This window comes from Thermobia domestica, chromosome 2 (assembly GCF_964235325.1).
Source record: "Thermobia domestica chromosome 2, izTheDome1.hap1.1, whole genome shotgun sequence".
NCBI lineage: Eukaryota > Metazoa > Arthropoda > Insecta > Zygentoma > Lepismatidae > Thermobia > Thermobia domestica.
The window spans coordinates 161493852-161515687 of record NC_137455.1 but is presented as its reverse complement, the minus strand read 5'-3'; the positions used below and the strand labels follow the sequence as shown (position 1 = coordinate 161515687).

The 21836-nt window shown below is 32.7% G+C and overlaps 1 protein-coding gene across 1 annotated transcript in view; it reads right to left on the bottom strand.

Annotated features, from left to right (window-relative positions):
* Nucleotides 1–21836, bottom strand: part of LOC145676777 (uncharacterized) — a 141084-nt gene that overhangs the window by 31742 nt on the left and 87506 nt on the right. The gene's annotated exons all lie outside the window — the stretch shown is intronic.

Below are 21836 nucleotides of genomic sequence, written 5' to 3'. Positions count from 1 at the left end.
TTCACCTGATACTACTGAATTACTACCTGTGGGGCCATCAACTGAAAAATAAGGATGTTCAACTTCAAGGAACAAATTAAGGATGCATGTTCCAGCATTAGAGCCGGCACTTTGCACAGGGTTTCTTGTGACTGGGAACTCAGACTGCATCTAACAACTGACCAGAATGGGAAACACACTGAACACCTCCTGTACCAGTGAGTCCTTGTATGACCAAGCTCTTTTGTTGGGGACACAAACAAGTCATAACTTCGTAATGGTTAGCGCTAGAGCAAAAGTAACAGACATTCAATTTCTACGAAAATTTGCTACTAGTATGATTGTTTCCATTTATGGATTATATAGTTTCCATTTAAGAATAGCATAGAATTCAAGATGGCGGACTTCATTGTGATGTGTCGTCAAACATTCTCCCTTATCTCTAATTCCCCACTTACATTGTTACTTTGGTTATATTTTCCGGCATTTACCAATTATTAGAGTGTTTCCACTCTTGGACCTCCCTGTATAATGATCAAACAATGTTATTTTAAAAAATATGTTTGATTGGTAACTTAATCTGGTGGTAATGCAGAGTGTCAAAAAAGAAATGTTACCCCTGGCAATACTTGCATCCTGCTATATTTTTGAAGTGCTCATTCCATTAAAGTAGCAAGAACATTTCAATATATAAACTGTCCGCACACACATTATATATATATATATATATATATATATATATATATATATATATATATATATATATATATATATATATATATATATATATATATATATATATATATCGTACGTGAATGGTAATTGCAACTCTACGTTGATCGACTATAAAGTTTGACGGACTTTTTTTTTTAATGTTTTTCGCGTTTCCATTCTGTAGAAGACATTTCTTTTCTTGCGAAATAGAATTTAATTTTCATCCGTCGTTAACGCTATACATCACAAACCAGCTTTATCTTTTGGCAAAGTCACAGCATGATAATTGCACTCAATAATGATAGACTATAAATTGTTTGGCTACTGTTCCTTTCCCCTTTTCATGGTTCATTCTGTAGTAACCTTGTTTTCCAGAAAAAATAGAAATTGTTCATCTACCATTAACGCTATATATCATAAATCAGCCTTTAACTTTTGGCAAACGCACAAATTTAATAAAGCAATGCGTGAAATGAATAAAACTTTGAAGTTTGTTTTGAAAAAGACATCCAGAATTGGATTTCTATTAATAAATTTCCGAGAATTCCTAGAAGTGCATGTGTGTACATAGATGCACGTACTGGACTTCTTCACTAAGGAACCTGAAGACGAAAAAAAAGCTGCATACCTGAGATACACCACCGAAGTCATTAATACTGCCTATAGAATTTTATTTTAAAAAAATCAGAACTACAAATACTCTTTGCCGAATTCAGAAACCCTCTTTCAGTTAATTAAAAAAAAACCTTGAAACTGTATATGAAGTTATTTGATTCAAATTCAAAATATTTTAGGTTTTGTAACCCATACTTAAATACGAAGAGCGTCCCAAAAATAAGTTTACAACTATATTTGGCAATCTCATTTGTTGGTAGTTTATGTACACACACGCACACATTATATAGAAGCCTATAAGTGAAATTGAAATATGTAACATGTTATGGCATTACGTAACAAAAATAAACTCATTTTATGACGATACGAACACAAAAATTTTCAGAGATTCTAGTAAGGAAATAGCACCCATTCCAGAATATACAATTAACAGAATTTTGAAACAGGAATATTCCGTGATGGGATGAAAATTGCAAAAGTATTACTAGTGTACAAAAGTGGTAAAAAAAATAAATAAATGAAAAGTATTATAGACTAATTTCGATACTCCCTTTTTTGAGCAAGTTATATGAGAAAGTAATTATTTAAAAATTAATGGAGTTCATACAATAACAATAATTCAAGAAAATTGATTTTAGAAAGTATACCGAACTTGCCATTAACGGTTTTACACCCTCTTCGCACTGGAATGTTTCGACGTGGAAAGTTCACATATTTGAACATACATACTCACCGAACTATATAAGATTCAGTGGCGGCCGGTGGATTGTGGTTCCGGGTGTTGCAGTACGAACGATAAGAGAAGATATAAAGTCGACTCATTGACTAATCAGCATAACTTTAGATGCAAATGCTGTGTGACATGTTAAATAATATTCTGTTTACAAAAAATAAAAAATGAGCATTTTATCAGATTAATCACCTTAATTAGTAAGTTTATTACTCTCTTTGATTGGAGCAAATCTGTTTAATACATGCTGGTTGAACTGGTATTCTTGTTGTCAGGTCTTTTTCGATGGAAAGCATAACCAATGGCGATAACCTTTCTTGGGACATTCAATTCATTGAAAGTGTAAATTCTTTCTCATGTGGAAAAAAACTTTGTCTTTTGTTGACGCCATAGGTACAGTTAATATTAATTTCAGAAGCTTTGTAGATTCACTGAATATTTTTTCTAGGTTATTGCGAACGATTCATTCTAGCAAACTCAGTCCCTCACAGTGATCCGAATTCCTCTTCAGCGTTGACTGAAGAGTTCGTAGCAGAGATTAGTGTTATAAAAAAAACAAATGTACATTGAACACACTTTATTCACAGTTTATCCAGGAAAATTTAAAATAAATTGAGGAAATGTATCTGGTGCAAACAACACTACTGCTATAAGATACCCTGTAAATTTAAACTGGATTTTTATTTTTCGAACACTCTCCTGAATTGCCCTTTCCTTGTTTTGTCTAAGCCTTAATTGCAAATTTTTCCTCAGTTGAAAGCTTGTCAATGTTTTTTTAAGTTATTTACAGAAGTCATGGTATACAATTAATTCAGAATTTGTAGGTTATTTACAGAATTAAAGCGCACACAAAAAATTAAACCTAATAATTAAAAACCAAAACAGCTGATACAAAAGAGGTATATGAATTCCGAATGTCACATTCATACATCAACACACACACAATGTGCGTAAAAGAAAAAACTACATTCCAAATAATCCGTCTTGGTTGTTACGCAATGCACGATGAACACATACTTCCACATGAGGCGAAACAACGCTTACCAATGTGATATGTTCTGGAAAGGGAACCTCGAAGCCCGCCAGATGAAGGATCAGCATGTAACAGAAGCCAAAAATCAAAGAACATCAAAACAAACAGCACTGCCAGTTTTATACTCAGAAATGTTAACTGGGAGGGGTCCAAAGTATTTGAGGGAGGTCCAATACGTCTATAATATAGAACCTGTCTTATTCTGCATTCGAAAAGACGATAAGTAATTCTTACTGTCACCTATATTTTTAGAAACGAAATGATAGAACTATTATTTCTATAAGAAATGAAAGAGTACATGATGAGGCGTAAAATAAAATATTTAGCCTACATCAATCATTTCTCTGTTAAACAAGAATAGTTCGTTAAGAAAGTCTACAAATGTCAGTCAAGTTTCGAAATTTGTGGGAGGTCCGGACCCGGTGGACCTCCCTCGTGGATACGCCCCTGAGCATTGCTAACTAGGCCCAAATTCAATGTGGCGTTCCCCATCATACACTTTAATGTGGAAATTATCAAGAGTACCGGTATAAAATATACTTATTTTATAAAAGAAATATGCTTATACTAAAATACTATCCACAGAGGGGGGAGGGAGCGATTCTACATACTGACTTATTAATATTTGATTCACAAATTACTGTAGAAGAAGCCTTCATTATCAATATAAGCTAAGAATTAACTTGTAAGTGCGGGTCCACTTCGTTTTTTTTCTCAACTTTTTTAATTGTCATTATATTGATTTACTTCAGTATGGTCCCGTAATTTAAAAATATGAATGCATAAAAACAAATTCCAGTTGTTAATTGCTAGTGAAAGAATATTCAGAAATCTTATTTAGCGTGAAAAACCTTCTCGTTCACTGGAAACCGTGCTGTGATGCAGAAGCACTGCAACGACAGTAGTTAGGGGTGGTTACTTCTAGCGCATTTCCTCCTCCCACCCCTAACTAACAAACTATGAAGCCGCCACTGTGCACTTTAACACAGAGGGATACCCCAAAGTGAGATTGAATATGCTTTTATGACATTTAAAATCATAAAAACTTACAATCCTACACAAAATATATTTATCGCATCTTAATCTACAGTTTATAAGCTTTCATTTGACACTTGAATCATGAAAATCCGTTAATAATTAGCTTTAAAAACTCAATGAGAAGGAATACATACAGCTCCGGAACAGGTGATCTGTCACTGATTCATTTTGAACGATTCCAGTTCTAACATTGGAACACCACCACACGAGATCATAAGAAATATGTTTTAAAAAAATCAGAGTTTATTTCAGCAAAACTGCCGTCGCAGAAATCCTAGGATCCATCTGAGAGGTCAGCGCTGATGATGATGTTGTTTTCCCCCCAGATAGATCCTAGGATTTTTTGTTCAATTTCTATGTGCCTTTCTTCTTTCTTTCCTTCCTTCCTTCCTTCCTTTGAGGTCTGTAAGCGAACTTGTGGCTTTCCACCCAGCCTCAGTATAGCTACCTATCTGAATACGAGTCACAACATTCACCCACACAGCTCACAATCTTATTGCATCCATCCCGTCCCATTCCTGGCGCCAGGTTCCCCTCCCTTCCCCTTCCCTTTTTGCTGTCCCAAGTAACAGAGACGCCCAGCCTTATCCCACACATGAGTCAGAGGTGAGGACACTGTAGCCATCTGTGATGAAAGACAGCCGTATAGCTCAGTTCACTTTACAGTTCCTTGAGAAATTACAAATTTATACCCCGGCCGTAGATATAAATTTGCAATTCCATGGCGAGGATTCGAACCTACGTTATCAGTTTACGAACCACAAGCCTTATGGAACTGCGCGCTAACCAACTGAGCTACGGGTTAACGCTGTATATAGGAGAGAAAATCGGTCCTTATATATGAACAAATACTTCTACAAGTAACGCCATCTATTAGCAAAGTGATAAACTAAGTGATATGTAACGCCATCTATTGAGTAGGTGAGTAACTGCTTGAATATGTTCGCCTGCCCGGCAAATTTAAAACGAAAAATAAGAAAATTGTGGATATCTTGGTTCCTATAAGAGATAGAGGGTTGATATTTAATTTTTGGCAATTAGTGTTTGGCTGACCCATAAGTGTTGCCAACGTATAAAATTAAAAAATCACTGAGTCTAGTAACAAATTTGGTCCTAAGTTTGCAACACTGCAAAAATAAAAATTCAGATATTTGAAAATAAAAAAATACTAGCATAATCTTCACAAAATTCTAAGACTTTTTTAAAGAATAACATTTTCCCGAAAACTCAAAAATAAACCCGTAAAATAATCCGGAAATTTTGAACTTGCTGTAACTTCGTCAAATATTAACCGATTTTCAAAATTCAAACGGCAATCAATAGACAAATAAATTTCCTATCTATTGAATGTCTTATAAATTGCATAACTCTAAGGATATATTTATAAAAAACTCAAATAAATCCCTTATTTATACATGTATCTTTAAAATTCAAATGGTATTATGTTCTGTATATTCAAAGGCCTTAGCTTTTATAGTGTTGATACTATAAAAACACTTATACAGTTAAAACACTTAAAATTACAAGTTCGGATATTGATAATGGAATCTTCTGCTAATCTCGTTCTCAATAGGAAACAATGACTTCTTAAACTCTGTCCACTGATCGTAATTCAAGCTGAATAGACAGCCGTTAATATCAAAAACAACTTGAACTTCGGTTTGCACATTTTTTACAATTACATTAAAGTTATTAGTAAGAATGAACTTCTTTTGAGGATCCATTTCTAACCACTCCATTTTTTACTTCTAACGGCATATTTTTGTTCATTTTTGTTCATTTTTTGGATTTACATACAGAACTCAACAGTTGGATAGTTATTTTTTAGACCAGTGTATTTGATTTTTATTCCATCTTTAACGATCTCATCAATCATTTTATCTGTTAAGTGTTTTGTAAATCTAGGCGGAAGAAAAACCTTGAACTCCTCACACTCGACCAAAATGTTCTTTCCAAACTTAGTTTTAATCTTTTCCATTTTTACAATTTTATATTCCGTATTTAATTCTAATTCTCTTAATCCAATAACCTTTTTTTGTTCAAGACTTCCAAGCTTGTTTAAAAAATCAACGTGTTTTGCCATCGTATTTATTATATAGAAAATCAATGAACACTTCAATTTTTATCTTCACCAAAAATATTTAATCATTTTTATCAATTTCGTTTTATGGAAAAACTTCCATAAAACAATCGTTAATGAAAACAGTTTGAGGATGCAAGGGTATCTTTTCGATACCCTTTAAAGTCACCTATGGCTAACTGATAAAGGGCCAGTGATACTGGCCCTTAGATTCTTGAATTGTTTTTGATATTTTGTTAACTATCTAAAACTCTTCTACTACTTTCTCATTCTTAGGGTCATATGTAAAGTTCTTTCGCCCAATTAAAATTGCATAACATATGGTATCAGCAGCCACAGCTTCTGCAAAGTCTACAACAATCTTTATGTTTGTTCTCTCATTTACCGATACATTCTTCCTCTTACTACAATTAATCACATACATTGGTCTGTTATCTATAAACTCTTTTGGGTCATAGTACATTTCGGTATTGCCACACGTTATTCTCTTAAACGCAGTATAATCTTCATACATCTTAAAATAATCCTTGTTAGCAATATCTAAGTTTCTTGATTCTTTTGGAAATACCTCATTCCTCCCATTCTTAAGATATTCTTTACCTTACAATGATCGAACTTACTTCCATCTGCTGTTTGTTTACCACTTCTATCAGTTTGAAACATTACAACTACGAAATCAGGCATATCAAATTGTCTAGAATTAAATTGAGTAGTAACATCAAACTCCAAGAAAGAACCTACAACAGTCTTTTGAACACATTGATAAGTATGGAATGAAAACATGATTTTGGGTTCTTTAAGAATGTTCAACTTTAACTTGTTTTCATAATTAGATTCGTATTCAACAACAGGCATTCTTATCTCCATACTTTTTATTGTTATTTTTCCATCATGAGGAGCTGCTCCCGATCCAGTCCATTTGTACAAAACATCGTTATTGTTGCTAGCTTTTGTAAATGTTATTCTCAATCCACCTTTCCACATAACCTCTTTATAATCACTTAAGAAGCCTGGAATTAATCTTAATGGGTACAAAACACTAAAGTCCTTTCTTAGACCAAGTTTATCATCTGTTTCAAATCCTGCTTGTTTTAAATATTCAACTTCTGGCTTGGAAATCTTTAATGTTCCAACAGCTGTAGATGTTATTCCTGGTAGTTCAATCTTATCTATAACAACTCCATGCTTTCTAACCTCAATTTGAGAAAAGAAGAATGGGAAGAAGCTATCTACAAGTTTTATAGTATCGTTTGCGCCAAATGTTCCTCCAACTGATGCACCAACAACTTCAAAAGTCGTATGACAATCTGCTTTGTGTGGATGTATGAAACCATCCCCCACACTGAAATCAAACTCAATATCTTTGTTAGCTTCATTCAAATTATTAAATGTTCTTGTGTTAGCTTTAAAACTCTGTAACTCGTAACTCTCAACACTATCCATTTATTATAAAGAAAATCTTGAAACAACGCTTTTGAGATTAAGAGGCCTGATGGATTTGTACCTGTAGATGCGAGAAAATACTTAACAGATAGGGAGCTCCGATCGGTGCTACCAAAAAATATACATGTTTGTGCCTTTTGATTTGTTAAAGAACTCTAATCCTTGGCCCTTCACATGTGAAGGGCCTGAAAGTCTTGTAAACGTTTCAACTGTTTCCTTCGCATCTTGTAATTTTTTCCAGTTAAATAGATCTTTTCCCATATCTTTACAAAGTTTAGTTGCGGTTATGAACCCGTTGCGGTAACAACGCTTTTATGGGACATACCCATAAAAGAATCATACATAATAACATTTAAAAACTTATAATCCCCATCCCAACTTAACCTTAGCATTCATAGCAGTACCAACCCCAAAAGCAGCTAATCGTTCACCAATTGACGCATCACTACTAAATGCTCTTTTCCATGCTTTACTTTCTAGTTCCTTATCTGCAATATGTCTCGACTCTATCTTTATTGTCTCTGTAGTATATATCGTGTTCTTTACAAGCCTCATCTAATGGGTTAATACCTTCATCACCTCTAACCTTTCTTGAAGCTTAGTCCCAGGCCCGCAAAATCTAAAACCTGGAATATGTAATTCAACTGGAAGTTTATTAATCAAATCATTTACTAACCCTTTCCCAAGCTTCTCATCATTCCAGAATCGTGGTGGTAATGTATTTAAGATCTTAATCAAATAACCTATACCTTTTGGATCATTAGGAATAAACTGTGAAAGCTTATTATTAATCATACTCACTATACCTACTTTCTCATTATAAAAGTTATCATTTCCAGATTTTTCTTCCCCATCAATAACAATCAAGCGATCAATTAACTTTCTCACATCATCCAACCATATATATTCTTTAGGTATCTCTGTATATTGTTTAATTCCTTCACCAGTTCTTTTAGGTGTCGTGTTCTTTTTAGGAGTTGAGGGTAAAGTTGGTTTAATATAATTATCCCAAATAGGCTTGATAATATTAATGTACTTAGAACCTCTACTAGATGCTACCTTTTTATCTCGATTATATTTTTGGAAGGCAGCATCTGATTCTATTATTATTTCCTTGTACTGTTCAAAATCATCATCATCATAATCTTCAATGGTTTTATTAGTACTCGTCGTTAACAATTCCCATAGACCTTCTGTTCCTTTATAAGTTTTACCATTAATTATCAAATCATCACCATTCAGTTTAACTTCCAAATTTCCTATCTTATTTATTAGTTTTCCATCTTCTACAGTTCTTATTCCAAACACAGTATCATTTCTTTTACTATAATATTTCGTTGCAATCTTACCAAATGACTGCTGTTGTTAAAGGTTCTACTCCTTCCACTTTGTCTTTAATTTGTTTCCTCATTTGTTTTATTTCTCCCGTTATAGGCGTATCACTACTACTTGGAGAACTATCATAAGTTATCTTTTTAGGTGTTTCTAGTAGACTGGGATCTATTGAAGCCGTCTTATGTGCAACTGGAACAAGTTCAGTTATTAGATTTTTATCTTGTTCTGCTACTTCTTTGATCTCACTTCCTAAGTTTTGAATAGCATCAATTACAGGTTGTTCTTGTGTTTTAAATTTATCGTATATACCTGCTCTTTCTTTCTTCCAGGATTTGAAGCCCTTTATCAAAAACTCCTTCAACTTAATATTCTTATCAATTTCTTTCTCATCCATTTATTATATAGAAAACGAACAAACGTCAATAAACGTCAAAGAACGTCAATAAACGTCAATAAACGTCAAAGAACGTCCAACGTTAAAACGTCAAACATCAAAAAAACGTCAAACGTCTGTAAAGTGTTTTATCTTGTTCCTATACTTACCATTGTTTACCTTCCTTGTCATATCAATTACTATAAAACCATAATCTTCTTGCCAACATTTTGAACACATCTCTTTAAACTTATCATAAGACATATCTCCCCCAACAAACTCATTATACACATGTTTAAGATTAGTATCATCTTGCCTGAATATACATAGGAAGTTGACGTTATCTCTTATAAGCTGTTTAGGTACTTTTGAATATGTTTGTGCAAGATAGAAACAGTCTAAATGTCTATGCCTACCTCTTGTAAAGTAATTTCTAACAGTATCTTGATTCTCCAAAATGTAATCGTCAAACACAACAGAGTATTTTTCACATTCATCAATAGGTACAATAGAATCATTACCGCTTAAGAACGTTGCTATTTGTTTATTGAACTTTAGCTCTGCCTTTTCAAATCGATCTTTTAACTGCTCATACTTTGGTTGATTCATGCTTTTAGAATATATGTAGAAGTAATTATTGTTTAACCAACCTGGCTGTAATAAGAAGTTAAATAGTAAAAAAGTTTTACCACACGCCGACGGACCCACGATAAGGCATCGAACATCATCAGGTATAAGTTCTCCATTTCTTTTCTTAGCTGTTGTTTCTTTTATCATCTCTTTTACATCCCAATTAATAGTTTTCTTACTCATTTATTATAGAGAAAATCAGGGGGTGAGCGTTTTGATCACCTTTAAAAATCCGATGATTAATTTTCTGCTCATAGTACTAGTACAGACCCGGTTCGTTGACGAAGGTTGTGTGAGGTTGTTCATTTGGAAGGGTGTCCGTAATGCGGACACCATTTGTAGTCTCCAGGTGTTACGTTCTCTTTAAGGGCTTGACTTGTATTTACATAGCCTATCTTATATCTTTAAGTTGTTCTCTGATTTTAAGCAACGTACCTTTTATATATTCACTATCCATTTCACCATTTAATGTTATTATCATCTCTAATTGTTCTTTAAATGAGTTAATACAAGTGACAATGGTTTTATATTCGTCTTTTCTTTTGCTTATGTTTAACTTCGAAGATAAACCTGTTATTATCGCACTTGCAGTTGCAAGAGACGTTGTTAATATCGAGTAAATTGTTACAGGTATAAAAATATTAATAAACCCAGTTGTTGCAGAAAGAATAACTGATAACGTGATCAAAGTGTAGTATGCATATTTAACAATTTTAGTTTTCTCTTTTTCTTCTTTAAACTGTATTCTAACTTTTGAATGACATCTTCTATTAACTTGATTACTTTCTCTCTTGGAATATCTCTAGGTAAATCAAACTCATTCATTTATTATATAATAAATGGCTAAGGTATTTAAGCTAACAAGTGATACTTCTGTTTTGAAGAAGAAACTCCATTACGAATTAGACAACAGGAACAACTATTTAAGTATAGGACTAGTTGGGTTTTACAGTACATATCTGACACCAAACATAACACAAAAAAACAGTTTCTCACATGGTGATAGACAAGTTTTTATACCAGAAGGGCAATACAGCTTAAACAGTCTTAATGAATATTTAAAATCTCAATCCATCAACATAACATTATCAGAAGGTCATTTAAGAAATAGTTAAAATTGAAACTGATAGTAATGATGTTACAATTGGGAGTATAGGCACTGTCCTCGGGTTTAATGTTTTTGAAGTTTTAGAAAAGAACAAAACACATATTGGAAGTAAGTTGCCAAAGTTTCATCCGTTTGATACTATAAATGTTCACTGTAATATAGCAGATGACATGTTTGTTACAGATACAGAATACACACATAGAGAAACAGGAATTATAGCATCATTCAAAACGGATGCTGAGTTCAAACATAGTATTATTTACGAGCCTACTTATCCATTATTTTTCCCTATATCCAAAGACAAGGTTGACAATTTTGAGATAAGGATAACAGATGAGAATGATTCCTTAATTGATTTTGGTGGAGCAACAACAACTGTACTTTTACAAACCAAGATTTTATCTTAAATAAATAGAGAAGATGTGCTCCATTAAAAGTTGTATGTTTAGTGTTCCTTATAACGAACTAAAGGATTTAAATATTGATCATGTATTAACAAAGAAACAACGATAAATCTAAGAAAATTAAAGAAGGTAAAGGAATGGATTTAACTTTAACTACTGCACAAATGAAAAAGATTAAGAGCATATTGGCGGTTTTATCTTTACAATTCCAGCCATTCTAGCAGCTTTAGGAGCAGTTGGCTCATTAGCAGGTGGTGCAGCAGCGATTACTAAAACTGTACTTGATGCTAAGAAGAATAAACAAGAATTTGAAGAACAAAAAAGACACAATATGGCTATGGAAGAAAAGCAGGGAGCAGGTAAACCAAAGAAGTCAAAAAACTAAAACCATTGACCAACTTCGATATAGAGAGGTTGGCTAAAGAATTAAAGATAAAACGATTTAGAGGTGTATTTATGAGTGATGAACTTCCACAAAAAAACCCATGTACATGAGTGTGGTGTACTTAACCTCGATAAATCAGAAAACATTGGTACTCATTGGATATGCTATTGGAAAGATAACAAAGTACGTGTTCGATTCTTATGGTGGTGTTCCTCCTAAACAACTGGTACAATATCTTGGTACCGAAAACTTACTTTACAATGACGAACGAATACAAGACTTTAATTCAGTTATATGTGGTCATCTTTGTGTTAAGGTTTTAAATCTTCTAAATCAAGGGTGTTCTTTTAGTGACGTTATGTATATGATTAAAAATGATTAAGTGCTTTTATGGGTTGTATCCATAAAAGTTTTTCTTTAAGATAAATATGGAAGCTATACACAATAGATTTTTAGATTATTTTGAGAAGCATGAGGATGAACTAGATGCAATAGATAGATATAATTTTTATCAGTATTTTCAGCATGTTAGCGAGATAGACTTAAAAGATAAAAACAACGTATATAATGCTATTAATCTATGGAAAATGTTAATACCAAAATTTTTGTACACGGAAGAAGAGTTTGAAAAGTTACGCCCAATAATTACGTTAAAGGAGTTGTTGTCAAATTATAGCTCTAGACCATTACAATGCAGTAATTGTGGTAGTAAGTCATTAACAAAAGGTATGAGTAGTTACATTTGTGATGTTTGTTCTGTAGAGAGTGGTTGGGTTTACAGTACTTGTGAAGAAACGAAAGCTGCTTGCGTAAGAAAACCATGGTATGATACTATAAAAAGATTTAAGTTACAGCTATTTCGTTTGCAAGCTTTACAGGATAGAATTATTCCCGAAGAGGTGCTCAAGGTGTTAAATGATAAACTTAGAGATATACCAAGAGATTTAATATCAACAAAAGATGTTCTAGAAGTACTAAAGAAAAACAAATACACAAAATATGATGATGTCTATTTAATACACTATCACCTTACCGATCAAAAACCATTAAAATTACAACATATGGAGGAAGCACTTATAAATGAGTTCGAAAACTTACACGAGGTCTTTAGGAAGCTGTATCCGAAAAGAGTATTGTTTATTAACTTGAAATGTGTATTGTACCATCTGTTGAAAAAGCACGATGTTGATGTTGATATTGATTTTAAACACTCACCTAAACAAGTAGAGATGTTAAAGAAATGTTTTGAAAAATTAGGATGGGCATTTTCTGTATAATAAATGAGTATGGATATATTTGGTAATGTTAAAGATAGAAAAGGTGATATTGATATTAGTGAAGAAAAATTAAAATTGTTGGAGAATTTAAATGATGTTGTTAGCGTAAGTCAACTTAGATCAATAGAAGCTCAATTAGAGAACGATAGAAAACGATTTGAAGATGCATTAGAAACGTTACAAGACACATACGTTAAGAAAGAAGATTTTCAAAAGATTAGGATGGATACTACTAAATTGGTTATGCAGAAAGAAACCATGCCTCTACTATATCGATTAAGAGCTAAAAACGTTAAGGAGCCAATCTTTAGAATATTTAATCTCTCTAACGGTTACAAATTTCTCTATAATGGGAAAATAATGCACATGGACTTAAGTTTGGATAAATACTTTCTAGATATATATTTGGGTGATACTTTGATTAAAGATATACCTTTTGACTTTAAGAAGAACGATATAATTACGATTAAACCAAATAAAAATTCTGCTATGGAAGAAGGACAATTATTGTTTGTTGTAATGTACATAGAAAGAGAGCTTTCCTAAAGACGTTTGCTATATAATAAATATGGATATCTTTGGTAATGTTAAAATGACATCAGAGTTAGATAATACAGTTGTGAGAAAAGATATTGCTATGTTAAAAGAAGAGCTTAACTTCATCAAACGGAGTTATGTTATAGAGCTTCATAGTCGATTGATATCAGAAAATGTTGAAACTCCGTTCTTTTTAATACATAATCTATCTATCACATACAAATTTCTTTATAAAGGTAGGTTAATGCATATAGAATCATCTTACAATACGTATTATATAGATATATATTTAAATGATTCTCTAGTTGAAACTTTTCCATTGCACTTTAATACAAATGATAAATTAGCAGTTAGACCATCTAAAGGTTCTGATCTGAAACATGGTAAATTACTATTGCTTCTTATGCATGTAGAAAGAGAAGACGAAGATAGTGATGATGGTGAGAATGTTGATAGCATAATATTAAACAGCGATAGTTATTGATTTTCTATATAATAAACAGGATGTATTGTGTTAAGTGTAAGAAATCGACAGATACGAAGAAAGATACTATTAGAATTGAACAAACAAAGAATGGAAGATATCTAAAGAAAGGCATTTGTTCTGTATGTGGTGTTACTAAAACTCAATTCGTTAAAAAGCCCGATTGACTAGAAGAAGGTAAAGGTGTTAGAAGACATTATAGAAGAAATTCACAAACCATCTAGAAAAAACTGACAGATTAAGTGTAGTTATAAAAGATATCGATGATCTTTGGCAAGCTGATCTTGTAGAAATGGATAGTGGAGTATTAAAAGGTGTTTCCAAAATCAATAAAGGTTATAAGTATTTGCTAACGATTATAGATGTGTTTTCGAAATATGCGTTTGCTGTTCCTGTTAAAGATAAGAGTGGTAAGAATGTTACAGAAGCATTCGAATCCATTTTAAGAACGAGAAAGCCTAGTAACTTACAAACTGATCAAGGTAAAGAGTTTTACAATAAAGAGTTTAAGAAGTTGATGGATGAAAATAAGATTAATCATTACTCAACCTATAGTGGTAAGAAAGCTTCTGTTGTTGAGAGATTTAATCGAACACTTAAGCAGAACATGTGGAAAAGGTTCACGACACAAGGGAACTACAAATGGATAGAGATATTACCAACACTAGTTAAAGAGTATAATCATCAAATTCATAGAACAATTGGTTTAAAACCTATAGAAGTTAATAAGAAAAATGAGCGAGCAATATTGGAGAAAGTGTATCAAAAAGAATATAAGCGTGTTAAGCCTAAATACAAGTTAGGTGATCATGTTCGTATAAGTAAGTCGAAAGGGTTATTTGAGAAAGGATATACACCTAATTGGTCAACAGAAGTATTTGTTATTAGTGAAGTTATTCCATCCAATCCACCTACATATAGAATTAAAGATTTAGAAGAAGAGGATGTGCAAGGTAGATTTTACGAACCAGAACTATTAAAGACGAAACATAAAGATGAATACTTGGTGGAGAAAGTGTTGAGAAAGAAAGGTGACAAAGTATACGTTAAATGGCTAGGGTTTGATGATTCGCATAATAGTTGGATAGATAAAAGTAATGTTGTAGTGTAAATATAAATGTTTGTCTTTTATGGTTATTATGCCATAAAAGGTTGGTTTAAATGAGATAAGGGGGTAACGAAACGATACCCCTCATAGCATATATTTCCAGCGCTTGTATTCGAGCTGTGGAAATTATCAAAAAAGGCGATGGGGACGATTCTACCAACCGCTCTATGTACACAATCAAAGGTGGAGAAAGGCTTGATAACTGGTTGAGAAATAAAGAATCACAGGAGTTGATAAGATACTACAATCAAAAAATAACCGACTCCTCATATACGAGGAATTGCTCTACGTGTGGAGAAAGAGAGACAAATATAAAGTTAACAGGAACATAACGAAAATGATTAAATAAACATTTTTATATAGAGGAACTGTACCAAACCCGGGCCCGGGTCCATAAAGCGGGCCCCCTCAATTGCTGCTCCGGGTATTGGCGTAGAATGCTAGAAATAAGCTGAATTGTAGTTAAACGTTACTGTTGCATGCAGCGCTAGTTCCTGTGTTGATCAGTTAATCCTTTGTTCTGCAATCAACATCTGACGAGTTTTCATGCAGTGGAAAGTTTTGAAGCTCCGACGAGCAAGCATTGTTTTCCATAGTTAGTAAAGAGATAAGTGAGCCAACTATTTATTTAATCTTAATGATAAGAGGTATGTTCTATGTAATTAGCTAGTAATTTAGACGTAGGATTGACAAATTATTTGCAGCGAAAGTAAAAACATGTATGGCCGTAAAGTGGGCCCCCTTGTCAATCCTAAAGCGAGCCCCTACTATGTTGTGCAAAAGTAAAAGATATGTTTCATACCAAATTCTCATAATTCGTGCAATTTATCTACAATTTTCAAGAGGACCAAAATGCCCAAAACAAAGCTGAAACTAATAACACAATATCGTGGTCGAGGGCATGGCAGTGTTAAGTCATTATCAAGATCCTATGATCCAGGAAAGTAAAAGACAGCTGAAGGTGAAAGGAAGAGCCAAGGAAGACGATTCTGATTGTGGCTCAATCTCTGATATAAGGAAGCATCAACAATATTCTCAACTTTAAACGTTCCACCTGGGAAAACATCGTCCACGGATGACGATGCCACATGCATGTTCTGCACTGAAAATTTTTCGAGTTATACGAGAGTTGAACTGTGGGTCCATTGTGTCATGTGCTCTTAGTGGGCCCATGTAGATTGTGAGGAGACTGGCAAAGTCATTTATATTTGTGACTTTTGCCAGTATTAGCAATCTTAACTTTGTGAAACATTTCATTTATCACGTTTAATTTGAAAGTTTTGGTTCTGAAGTTTGAGGATTTTTTTTAGGATAAGTAGGTTGGAGAAAGAGAGATGTTTAGATTTCTTATTTCTACCAGTAGAATATTGAATATTTCAGTTTTGAAAGTTTCAGTCTTCAAGTTTAGTCTATATGAAAGATTGTTCTGGAGTTTAAAAAAGAAAAAAAAAGACATTTTGATTCGTTATTTCCGCCAGTAAAATGTGGAATATTTAAGTTTAGACATTTTCAGTTTATAAGTTTAATCTATTTGAAAGGTTGTGCTGGAGTTAAGAAAAATATTTTCAGATTGCATTTTGGTCACTAGAATGTGGAATATTTAAGTTCAATTTTAATGTGTTCTTTACTTTTCGGAATTTGTTTCAATTTCTTCCAATAAAGTCTTTTAAACATTCATATTTCATTTTATTTCAATACCCAGTGTTTAGGATATTGTTTTTAGCTTAAATACGTAACTCATTTAAAGTAATACAGGTTTTCGCTTTGGGTAATTTATCTAAATTTAAAGGGGCCCGGTTTTGGAACAGTTTTTCGAATGCCGAAAATGCAGTCCATATGAAAATCCATTTTTTCTCAACCCATTTTTGCCTTGATTGTGATGGGAAGAAACAAGCAAAACAATTACATATATTATTTTCAGCCTGAATAGCATTTTTTCTGATTGATACTTTCTTAGATATATGGAAAAAACAAAATGGGGGCCCACTTTTGGTACAGTTCCTCTAATAAATATGAGTACTATGGATAATTCTCCTAGTTTAAACGATATTTGCTATGAACAGATTAAAGATAACTATTGGTATGGTATTTTTGGTGATTTCAAATTGATTATAGATAAGAGTACAGGATACTTCAATGCTACTAAACTGTGTCATGTCAATGGTAGAAGGTTTGATCACTGGGTAGAAAATAAAGGATCAAAAGAACTAATAAAAAAATTAGAAGAAAAGTATCAGTCTAAAAAAATATATTACATGATTTTAGGAGGAAGACAAAGGATAATCAGGGGTACATATGTTCATCCAGACTTGTTCCAAGAAATAAAAAGATGGTCTCAATTGAAAAAAGATAATGATAAGTCAGGTTTTGTTTATATAGCAACTACCAAACAGCACCAAGAGAAGAGTATATATAAAGTGGGTTATACAAAAAACCTTGAACAACGCCTAGGTCAGTTTAACGAGTTTAGACTTGACTTCGAGCTATTTTATTATGAAGAAACGTATAAGACAAATGATGCTAAAAAGTTAGAGTCACTTGTAAATAAACAATTAGATGAATTTAAATATAAAGGTGAATTTTTCAAGTGTGAACTCAACACGATCAAAGAAGTTATAGAAGAAATTCAAGATGAAGTAATCGAAAAAATAAAAGGATTGGAGTTAAAAGATGAATAGGTGTAAAAAGGTAAGGATAATGAGTTTTGAACATCCCTGACATACTTGGTTATGAGAAGACTGCAAACGCCATTGAAAGACGCGTAGATGAAGAAGACAAAGTTACATACAAACAAATATAGGTCCTCGAAACGGGGACCCGCGTTAATCCACAACAACATACAATCTTCATCAAGGAGTCTGGTCTACTACAACAAACTTCATGGTTACAAAACAAACACAAAAGATTTATTGGATTATTATAAGAGAAACCTAGCTTCCCAGTTTGCTGGGGAGCTGTAAAACCCATTTTACAAATCCGGCCACTTCAGAAACTCATCTTACACAGTAAAACTAGCTGGTAACGAAATAAACAATCTAAAGAGTTAATTTCTTATATAAAGCCATCGCACTGAATACACGCATTTAACGAAGAAACACAAAGAAACTCCCGAACGGAAGATTTTCCGGTTGCAAAATATACCATCATGACACAACACAAAACATCAGAAGACAAGCTCATTTCAGAAAAGATAAGCGGTCTAGATATAGACCACTTCAAAGAAGCGACGTATGCATGTTTGAAAGGGGTCCAGTGCTGGTGGACCCCACGAAAATGAAGTTAAAAATAAAGATTTTCTATATAATAAATATGGGTACTATGAATAGTCCTCTTAGTTTAAATGATATTTGTTATGAACAGATTAAAGACAATTATTGGTATGGTATCTTCGGTGATTTTAAATTGATTATAGATAAGAGTACAGGATACTTCAATGCTACTAAGGTGTGTCAGAGCGGTGGTAAGAGGTTTGACAACTGGCTGAAAAATAAAGATTCTAAAGAATTATTGGAATACTACAATGAAAAATTAGCTTCCTATAATTGCAGGAGGCTAAATTTAACGTATTATATAGAACCAAAAGGTACAAACGAGAAAGATTTATTAATTTCTGGTACATATGTATACAAAAGAATTTTCCTAGCTATTGCTTTTTGGACATCACATGACTTTTACGAAAAATGTTCTATAATCATCGAAGACTATTTCGTTTCTAATTTTAAACAAATTCAAGACGACCAAGAAGAGTTGCAAAGAAGAGTAGAGGAGATAGAACAGCAAATGAACGATTTAAGAATAGAAAACACAAGACTTAGAGAGATAGCTGCAGAACATACAGAAGATCCAGGGAAAGTACACAAACTAGTTATTGTTAAAAAGAACCTCACGGCTGGTCAGCTTCAAGACATAGTAGACAAGTACGACACAGACAAACATGATCAGGTTCGACGTTACGAGTCATACAAATATTGGGTTGGAAGGGTTCAGCAGCGAAACATCAAAGCAAGACTTCAGTGTCTCAAAGAAAAGTACCCAAGCATGTCAGTGTTATCAGAAACCAAAGATCCAAACTCAGTCAACCTCCTAAACAAAGTCAAAGAAAAATACAGCTGTGTTGTTTCGTATGGTTGTCATGTGGATATTGAAGAAGAAGACGACGAGTTTGTTGTTGATTTGTTTTTGAGTATAAGAGACAATTAACAATAAGTTGTGTGTTTAGATATTTGTAAAGGTAACAACTTTTATGGTATAATAGCCATAAAAGATAATTAGTTATACATTACCCTCTGCTGCAACAGCGAATGCTACATTCAACATATCACCTAAATTGGGATTATTATGATATTTTCTTATTATAGCTCTCCAATCCACAAAATATTTATATGTATATATAAAGTCTATAGATAGGTCTTGATAAGTTGAAATGTTAACCCAATGAACTCTGCTTTCGAACTCTGCAATAAATTCTTCTGTTAAATTTTGAGACATTGAAATCATTTCCCAATCTACTTTGTCAGCGTAATCTCTTATAAGGTTTTCTGATAATTGTTTAGTTCCAGATATGTACCACCAATTAACTCTATCTGCATGTTCTCGTATAAAGGCTTCAGAGAGTTCGTTTTTGTAAGATATAGCATCAAAATCAACTTTATCTATAAACTCATTAATAAATTCTTCAGATAGCTTTTGGTTATACGATACTTCTTTCCAATCAACTCTATCTGCAAATTCTCTTATAAAGTCTTCTGATAAGTCTTGGCTTCCTGAAATAATCTCCCAATCAACTTTATCAGCTAATTCTCTTATAAACTCTTCCGACAAATTTTTCCATAAACATATTTCGCTCAAATTAACTTTCTCCTGATATTTGCGTATGAAGTCTTCTGTAATGTGATCATAGTTATATTCCTCCTCATAATCATCATAACCTATAGATAGCCATTGTTCATCAGTCAGTGAATCTAATATTTCATCAGACAAGTCCATAACGTTTGCATAGAGAATGTTTTGTATAAGAAATGAGTTGTTTTCTTTAGTAGCTTTCTTGAACAAATGATCTAACATACCTATGGACACGCTAAAATTTATTTTGTCTTCATCATTATAACCACCAATATCTAAATATTTACATACACAATCAAATACAGGTTTGTAAGACAATAATTCCTTAGCACTAGTCATGTTTGTTTTTTATTCTTAGATTTAAATTTATTTCATTTTTGTTGGTTTTGTGTATAATAAATATGGAGAAAGAATTTGATTTATTACATGATAGACTTAACCTTATTCATGAAGATCTTAAACTCTTAGCAGCACTACTAGAGAAGCAAATACTGTTAAAGGAAAAAGAGTTATTAGTAATGCAACAAAAAACATCTGATTTGAGTAGTGATGATGAATATAAATATGGTAGTGATGATTATGATGATGATGATGATGATGATTAAGTTTACAAAAATGATTCAGTTTTAAATGTGTATATGTGACTTTGATGGGTTAATCCCATAAAAGCCGTGTTCTAATACAACGCGTAATATGTAGACAATGGCAGGAGTGTACAATGTTAAGCGTTGTATTAGGACAAATGAAAATGAACTGAAATAACCCGGTGAAGATAAAAATTGAAGATTTTCTATATAATAAATAAGATGAGTAATTATAGTAAATTTACTGTAGTAGAGTTAAGACGCCAATGTAAAGAGAGGGGAATCAGAAGATATTCCCGATTAAGAAAAGCAGAACTGATAGACCTTCTTAAACAATATGACGATGAACAAAGCAGGAGACAGATTAGAGATATATTCCCATTTAAACAAGAAGTAATTGAAGAACCAAGAATCAAAGTTGAATCACAACCAATCGATGTAAAACTTAAAAGCACAGCATTCAAATCAAGACTAGAAACATGGAGATTTATAACAACTTATAAAGAACACGATCCTCTAGAACAATATCACCTCAACATCAAAGGCTTTAATAAATAGAATAAACATCAGCTTAGAGAAACATAATTCATTGAAAGTTAATCTTTTGATAAACTGTGAATATAAGAAAGGAAAAGAAATACAGACCTTCTATTTCAACACCAATAATAGAGAAGTGCATCAATCAACCAACTTAAAAGAATTTATAACTACTGCAAAACAAATATTAAGAACAAGAATGGATGAGTTCCAAGCTAGAGGTTCTGGTTGGGCTCTTATCAATATTAACTTTTTAGAATTAGCACTTAATAAATACACACCATATAAAGGATCATCATACATAGAACTACCAGATACAATTAAAACGAAAAAAGCTGTTATCAATGTAAAGAACATGGATGAAAAATGTTTCTTATATGCGATTTCTTCTGCATTACATCCTGTTGAGAAAGACCCCCAAAGACCATCAAAATATAAGCACGTGTTCATAGATTTAGAATCTAAACTAAAAGATATTCATTTTCCAGTAAAACTAAGTGATATTCCAAAAATTGAAAGAATACTTGATATATCCATTAACGTTTATACCTACAACGAGCAATACATGGTCTACATTTTATATCACACTCAAAACAAAAA